This window comes from Delphinus delphis, chromosome 8 (assembly GCF_949987515.2).
Source record: "Delphinus delphis chromosome 8, mDelDel1.2, whole genome shotgun sequence".
In the NCBI taxonomy this organism is placed as follows: domain Eukaryota; kingdom Metazoa; phylum Chordata; class Mammalia; order Artiodactyla; family Delphinidae; genus Delphinus; species Delphinus delphis.
Window position 1 is genome coordinate 49,069,365 of NC_082690.1, and position 9,245 is coordinate 49,078,609.

The window sequence follows — 9,245 nt, forward strand, 5'->3', positions numbered from 1 at the left end:
AAATCTCCGCTACAAAGATTTGTTGCCACTGAAATAGCTCCCATACAATATCTTACTTTTATGCTAAGGCTTTAAAGGTTTAAATGAGTTCCTGAATTTTAACTTTAATTCCAAGACCACACAAGTAAGTCACTGGGCTTCGTTGTGCCATCAGCCTAATGTTCTAAGAATAGGAATGGATTGTCCTGATCTTAGGTTCAATCCTCTGCTCTAAAGGAATTTCTGTAGCTTTACATACAAATTATATACAGCTAGTCTTCCTTATTCCTTCAATGTGTTCTTCCTCAAATTTACCCCTCTCCCTGGAAACTCTTGCCAGATTAATTTTCCCAAGACTATCCTTCATCATCTCACTCAACCAAGATAAAAACATTCGATGTTAGATCCATTGAAGGGAGACTGATATGTTGAAATAGTTATACCATAGTATGGTAAACATTGTAGGGATGGATACATTATTCATTCAAGAAATATTTAATGAGTCTTTACCAGTCCTTGTAATGTGCTAGTTCCTGGGGTATAGATTGGTTTAGTCCCTGTCTAGGTGTTTGGGAAGACTTGCAAGGGAAATATATCAGCTGTAACTTAAAGGTGAACTAGGAATTTACTACTTCATTCAAATGTCTTAATAATTCCTTACATCTATGAATTAATCTATGAATTCAAAGTCTCTCTCTTTTTCTCTTTTCTCCAGAGCAAAATATAATAGTACTGGAAAGCAAAATGGCAAGGATTAAAATTTTAAAGCAAAACAAAATAACAAAGGAGAACCCAGAACTTGATCTAATATATGAAACTTTGAGTTATATATATTCTAAATAGTTTAGCACCTTTTGGTAAAAAAAAATTTTAACATAAGTAAATTTGGGGAACGCAGTACTTTAAAGAAAGAGCTAAACTGCCAAAACATGTCTTGGTCTAATCCTAGGACAAGGACTCAGTGATGGGCAAAATTGAAAGGATTGACAAAGTACTCATCTGAAATACTAACAGCAGTTCTGCCTGCAGTGGAAGTAAGGGAGCTAAAGGCAAAGTTATACGAATATGGTAAATGGAGTCTTTAATCGGTGTGTTAAATTAGTGTATCACCGGTATGTACGTGGGAGGTTTGGTGTGTGGAGGGGATGTGCACAGGGAGGATTATTGTTATTCTTCACTTGGCTGAGTTTAAATGGAAGGACTCGAACAGAGAGTAGGAAAATCAACATTTCTATCTTCCTTTGGGAAATACAGAACTAGCCAACAAGATCCAATTAACACACATGGAAGTCAAGGGACCATTTTATAGTAATTCAGCCTTCTTCATCTCATGTTCACTAAACCCAAAATTGTCCACTCAATCCAATAAGGCATCCCCAATTTCCTTCCTATGTTAATTGCATTCTGTGTTATAAAATACAGGATAGTAGAGGAACAGGGTAAAATAACATTTATTCAGAAGCTGAACCTTAAGATGGCACGACCATGTACACAAATTGTATACTTTATTTTATTTATATGTAATGCTATTATAATCCCCCAATATTGTCTTTAATTTTAATTTTTTCAGCATTTTATTAGACACATTTTAAAAGTCAGTACAATGTTGAAAGAATAATATAATGAACACCCATACTTTCTGGATTCAACAATTGTTAACCATATGCCAAATGTGTATTATCTTTCTATTTATGAAATTATCTTATCTATTAATTTATCTTCCCTGATCTATGCAGATAGCTAGAATTCACAAAACCATTTGAAGGTAACTTGCAGACAGAATGACTTCAGTATTTATCTCCTACATAACCATAACAGCATTACCACACAAAAGACAACTAATAATTACTTCTTAATGTTATTAATATCCAGTTCATATGCAAGTTCCCCAACTATCCTCCTCAATTGTTTATAGTATTTTTTTTTCCAAACCAGGATCCAATCATGATTCATGAATTATATTTGTATCATATCTTTAGTATGTTTTAATCTAATCATCTCCTCAGCTTTTTCCCATAACACTGAGCTTTCTTCCCCCCACTTTTATTCTGAATAATTAAAAACCTACAAAAAAGTTGAAAGAACAGGAAACAAACACCATTATACAACTTTACCTTATTCACCAATTGTTAGCATTTTGCCACATTTGCTCTCTGTAGCTCACTTGCTCTAATTCTATTATTTCTTCTACAGGCCATTTTTCTATAAAAATGTTTCCCTTCATGGTCTTAAGATGTTACTTATGTGAATGCAGGATGACTTAATACATTTCCCTTAGAATAAGGAGTTAGTATAAAAATCAACTCTAAGGATGGCAAATGTTCTCTTTCAATTTTTAAAAAAGTACCAACATTTTCTTTGATGTCCGCATTTGGTCAAGAGGAAACCCTTCAAATTGGCTCTCACGTTCTGGAACTTTTCCTGCCCCAAGTATAAAATCAGTCATCTCTCCAAGGAACTCTGTCTCCTTTCAGTAGAAAATGATAATTAGAAAGCAAGATCTTGGTGCTAGTTATGTTCTTGACTACTGGAGTGTTGTTTCTTAGGCCCTTTTAGTGAACAGATAGGGAATTTATATATTTTTTCGAATGTCATGAGTAGATAATGATATTTCCAATTCAAATCTAACATTACATAGTATTTCCTTAAAATTCCTTGACTTTATAACTCCTTTCTCTTACACTAAAAATGTTTGTTTTCTTAATAATATTTTTACTTATTTGCTTTATTCTACATTATACAGCAAATAGCTTCAAAATTATAACAATAATAATACAAATAAACAATGAAACTATTGAATAAAATGTAGGGTTTTTGCAGTTCAACTTTTTTCCTTAGAATGCACTCAAAATAAGATAAACTGTATTCAAAAGTCACTTGAAATAATTATTTTCTCTTTGGGATTAAATTAGTAGTCTGATACACAGGCTGGGTTGTTTGAATTTGTTTGCGTTGTTAGAATTTATTGTTTTCTTTCCCTTAAATTTTATTTATTTTGTACATTTACGTGATTCAGAAGTAAAAACTGTGGTAAAAGATATAGCAGAGAGGTATTGCTTCCATTTTTTCCATTTCTCCCATTCCCCTGTAGGTGTAGTCATATATAATTCATTGTCCAAGTGGGATACTTTTGAGAAGGAATTGGATTACTTAAAATAATTATAATTCATAATTTTTGAAATACTTAAGTATTGACTGAAGCCTAATCTTATCTTATCAGAGGACAAGTAAAATAGTCACACACTAAAGCAATTCTTTAAAAGCTTTTAAGAATATCTAAAAGTCTTTATATACTAAAAATAACATATATACATGTGTAATAAAGCAAGTTTAAAAATAAAAGATTCTATCCTGGACAAAATGATTTTCATTGGTGGGCTTACATTGTTACCAATTATTATTATTTTCTGTTTACCACTTGGCATCTCTTACCACAAAAGTAATGAAGTGTGTGTGTGTGTGTGTGTGTGTGTGTGTGTGTGTGTTTATTCTTTTCTTCCTTTCTAATGAGATAAAAACATCTTGCTTGCTATTTCACTTATTAAGTATACTTACAATTATTCCATAACAGTCTACAGAGATCTTCTTCATTCTTTTTTATAACCACATAGCACCTTATTGGGTAGATGACCATGGCTTATTCAACAAATTCCCTGTTGATTGGATATTTGAAATTCTTCAGTGTCTTGCTGTTGTATACAATGTTGTCACAAATAACCTTGTGGATATGCTCTTTAGTATTTATAGAGGCATGATTGTAGTGTAGTTTCCTAGAAGTGAGATTTCTGGATTGGAGGGAAAACACATATGTAATTTTGTTAGGTACTGTCAAATGCACTGTCATAGGAGATCTAATGCTTTGTACTCCCACTAGCAATTATATGAGAATCCCTGCTTCTTTTGTCAACTAAGTTGTTATCAAACTTTGGAATTTTTGCCAATAAAATAATAGGAAAGAGTATCTTAGTAGAATTTTACTTCTCTTATAAGTGATGTTAAGCGTCTTTTCATATGTTTGAGGGTCTTTTGTCTTTCTTTTTGGGTGCAGTCTGTTCATGTCTTCTGTCCACTGTTCTCTTGGGCCTTTGGTATTTTTCTTCCAGATTTCTAGAGGTTCTTTCTATGTTAAAGTATTAGATCTTTGTGCCTGTGAACTAAGTTGCAAGTATATTTTTACAGTTTGTTATTCATATTTTGAAAAATGTAAATATATACATGTATATGGTTTTATTGCTCATATTATATATATACACATACATATGTATGTATATATGTTATTGCTTGTGGATTTTGAGTTATATTTACAGAAGCTTTCTCCTCTCTTATGTTTTAAGGAATTAATCATGTTTTCCTCTTTTTTTTTTCTTTTTTACATCCAGCTCTCAGATCCATTTGGAATTCATTCTAGTGTACAGTGTGAGGTACTGATCTAATTTTTTCTTTTTCCATGTGACTATCCAGTTGTCTCAATACTATTTTAAAGTTTATTTTTTTTCTCACTGATTTGAGATGTCACTTTATCATACACCAAATCAATGTATATATTTGGGTCTTTTTCTCAACCTTTTTTTTGGTGCTTTAAGTAAATGTGCAAATATCATACTGTTTTAATTATGGATAATAATAGTCTCCAAAGGTCAGAAGAGATTATGGTTTTCCCAAGGTCAATTCACTGAAAAAAAAAATTAGAGCCAGGATTTGATCCATGGCAACCCTACGTTTGTATGATTTAAATAAGCTTCTAAGCAGCATCGTTATCTCAGTTAAATAAGTTATCTGATATAGTTATCTTATTGATAATAAGTGGTGGTGTTTGGTAGTTGTAAACTACAAAAATTAGGGGTGCAGAGTAGTTTTTGTAGCACAAAATGATTATCTTAAAAGTCTTCTGACCCCTTTCCTAATATATGGGTTATCCCATATATGGGTTATCCTATAGTCTAACTCCAAAAGCTCTTGAAGAACCCTTTACTTCCAGAAGTAGGATTTTATATGCATACATACTATTAGAGTATATATGGCAAACTTTGAGCTGATCTGAGTGGTAATGGACATGGGGGGTAGGGGGAGAGAGTCTCTATTATTTTCTCTTATGACCCACATTCTAATGTCCATGTAATGAGAATCCCTATGATGAATGCATTATTTTATAAATGTGAAAAAAAAACCCACTAGAAAATAGATATGAGGCAAATAAATGCTGTTTCCCTAGTGTTGCACAGTTTAAAACAAAAACAAAAGCCCACTGGCAGAAGCCATCTGGTCCTGGCAACCTTCCCGGTTAAACACTTTTAATTGCTTCTATGATCTTGGTGGGTTGATGTGCCATGGTTTACAGGGATTTGGGAGAACTGACCTTTATGAAGTAATCACAGTTCGTTGTACAAAAGAACTCCGAGTTACCAAAGCAGGCAGCATATCCTGCTGTGGGGCTGTGGTAATAAAAATGGATCGATGTGTGATGGTGTCCTATTTGGAATAACTTCACTACAATATTCTAGATGTAAGGCCATGCCAACAGCCAAAAACATTCCACCTGGAATGTTCTGTGAGTTTTGGCAGTGATCGTAAATCTAGTAGGGTCTGTAAGTGAGATTTGTATATTGTTAGTCACTCTTATGACACCAAGTCCCTTTTCTGTACATCATCTTGAATTTTTTATTGAAATACAGTTGATGTACAATATTATGTTAGTACAGGTGTACTACATAGTGATTTGACATTTGCATATGGTATGAAATGATCATCGTGCTAAGTATAGTAATCATCTGTCCCCATGCAAAGTTATTAAAATATTATTGACCATATTCCTTATGCTGTATATTATATCCCCATGGTTTATTTATTTTATAACTGGAGAATTATACCTCTTAATCCCCTTCACCTATTTCCCCCAACTTTCTACCCGCTCCTCTATGGCAACAACTTGTTTGTTCTCTGTATCTATGAGTCTGTTTTCCTTTTTCCATTTTAATTTTGTTTATTTTTGTGTTTGTTCTGCTTTTTAGTTTCCACATATAAGTGAGATCTTATGGTATTTGTCTTTCTCTGACTTATTTCACTTAGCATAATATCCTCTAGATTCATCCATGTTGTTGCAAATGGCAATTTTTTTTTAATGGCTGAGTAATATTCCATTTTGTGTGTGTGTGTGTGTGTACGTGTGTGTGTGTATCTCACATCTTATCCATTCATCTATTTTGGGAGAAGACATTTTCTGATACAGCATTATTTTCCCTATCTATTTTTAATTTCATTCAGAATAAGTTTAGCTCAAGCTCTTGAATTATCACCTCTTTCTCTTATACCCTTCCTCCTCCTCTTCAAACTTCTCGGAAATTTCTGAAGAGAATGGGCCATACCCTGACCCCTTGTTCCTGAGCTGTCCTTATTCAGAGCAGCTGTGTTCTCAGAGGATGCATCCAATGAGGAATGCTGTAATAATGTGATTCTGTCCGAGGAACAGACACTGTGTGGTAATAGAGAAAAGAAAATTACACTGGGAAGTAGAGAGCAAAGTCTGTGACCTGGCTTGGCTCCTGGGTGTGACCTTGGACAAGACCTGAACCTCTCTGAGACCTAGATCTTTCATCTCTAAGGCAAGTGGGCTGGCTCAGAGATCTCTGGTCTTTTTCCTCTTCTGACATTCTATCTCTTTGAAGGTTTGTAACCAATAAAAGTAAATTGGGACATTATATAACAAATACCTACCCCCATTTATGCATCTGACAGTTCCCAGAGTTAGCCCTTATGTTGCTGGGATTTGGTACAATATTCTTTCTTCGTAGCAAAAACGATCACGTGTGTGATTTTTATGGGTGGGGCTGCTGAACTCTGTAGATTCTGTGACTGTTCCTACAAAGATAGGGGCCAGTTGTTAAGCAGGACAGTACAGTAACAGTTCTGCTCAGCTGAAGTTAAAGTAAAGACACTTTATTGAAAATTTGCATTTCTAGTCCCTAGTGGGTGATGATGTAGTCATTTCCACTTTAGCATTAAAGAAAAGAAAAAGTATTACATAGTTAAGCCATTTGTAATTCTTATTTCTGTGGAACCAAACTGACATCCCTCTAAATACAAATAAATATTTTGCCCTAAGCGTAGAAAAATGATTAATCATGACTTTATAGCTTGTGCAAGAAGGATGACTGCATTCGCTTGTTAACATTGGGTCATTTCTCCGTTGTTGGACAAGTAGTACATTGGAGAGGCTGAATAATGTTTCTGCTTTCTAGAAAATTAGATTTATATGTATGTCTAAAAACACAGCTGTCATATCTGTCAGTTAATTCTGCATATATTTATTTGCACTATTAAATAATCATGGGAAAAATTTTTTTAAATATTATTTTATAGATATTAAAGAGAGTATCTGAGGATATAGGATATAGGACCTATATAGGACCTCTTGCAATCACTTCCAGGAAGGCTGTAAGTGGTTCAATTTGTGGTTAGAGTTCCTGACTGCTTGGGAGTCATTTTGATAAGTGGGAGCTTCACCTCTCTGATGGGTAAGAAGTCTGTAAGAAAATGCTGATATTATTAATTGGAGATCATAGAATTTTAGAGGTAATAAAGACCTGTGGGATCATTCAGCTCAGTCTGTTTACTTCACTGATGAAGAAACTGAGGCATAAAGAAGTTAAAACTCTGTTCAACATTGGTGACTATTTTGAGGGGAACTAATTTGAGAGCTATATGATACCTAAGTTGATTCTGTGTATTGTATAAATATTAAGTTTTCGTTCTTGGAATGCTTATCTAGTACATCCTCCAAGTATAATTTGTCATTTGTTAATTTATTTGTTCAGTTTATAAATTTAATATTATCTGGATGTCAAAACAGACAAGCATAAAAATAATATTATGACCTATTCTCATTCATAAGTAAGAATGATTAGATTTTAAATAAAATACACCCAGCAAAAATTAATATCAATTGAAGAATCATCTATGAAGGATAAGTGGAAATGAATCCCTGGAAGGCAAAGGTGGTTTAATTAGAAATCTATTATCATAAATCATAACATCTAAAATTAAATAAACAAAAAAGTATCATTCTAATATATGTTAAAGGCATTTGATAAAATCCAACACTCATCCTGACAAAAACTCTTAGAAAACTAAAAGTAAAAGGCTACATATTTAACTTTGTAAATAACAGCTATCCCAGACTTACAATCTTTTTCATACTTAATGTTGAAAGACTAAAAGAATCCCCATTAAAGTTGGGGGAAAAGAAAGATAATCATTGTTAGTGTTATGCTTTAACATTATTTGAAATTTCTGAGCACTGAAACATAACATGAAACAGAATGAGACATATCCAATAGAAGATTAATTCCTTTTTTCCCCCAAAACTCGAGATGTGCCTAATATAAGACAGGTATTAAAAAAAATCAGTTGCTTCCCTAATTACTCCAATAAAGAAAAAATATAGTTTTAAATATTCCATTTACAATAGCAGCAAAAAGTACAACATACCTAGGAATAACTCTAGTACTATCTATGCAGGATATAGATGAAGAAAACCATACAATTTTATTGGTTGATGTCAAAGGGTATTTGAATAAATGATAAGTTAACCCATATTCCTGCATATGAAATGTGAAATTGAAAAAAAATTAAAAATTTTCAATATTTAATACAATTCATCCTAGACCAAATAATAAAGTATTTAAACCTAACAGAAAGATTCTATGTTTGCTTAGACTAATAAATGGATGGTAAGAGTAATGTTAGTTGTCAAAGGGTAGAATAATGAATGCCCTATTTGTCCTACTGCACATATGCATGAATAGCATACATTAATAAGCATTACAAAGCTGTAACAATTTAAAAATGGTGCAGTGCTGACACAAGAACTGGCAGACAGGCCAATTCAATAGAATGGCTAACTGTGAAATAGAGCTTAGTGTAAACAATAATGTCATATAGGATGAAGGAATGAATACAAATCAAAGAAAGAACAGATAGAGTATTCAAAACTTGGTGTTCAGAAAGCTGATAATTTGCTAAGAAACAAAGTTAGAGCCATTCTATATTGGTATAAAGAGTAGTTAAGAGAACAGGCTCTAGGGGCTGACAGAGTTCAAACAAACACCAGCTACATCACTTACTTAGTCATGTAATCTTGGATAAGCAAATCGATCTCTCTGAACTTTAGTTTCCTCACAGATAAAAAGGGACAGTAGGAGTTATTCCCAATAACTATTAATATAAGTAATAGTTATAAGGAGGTTATGGGAATTAACTAGGCGATAATT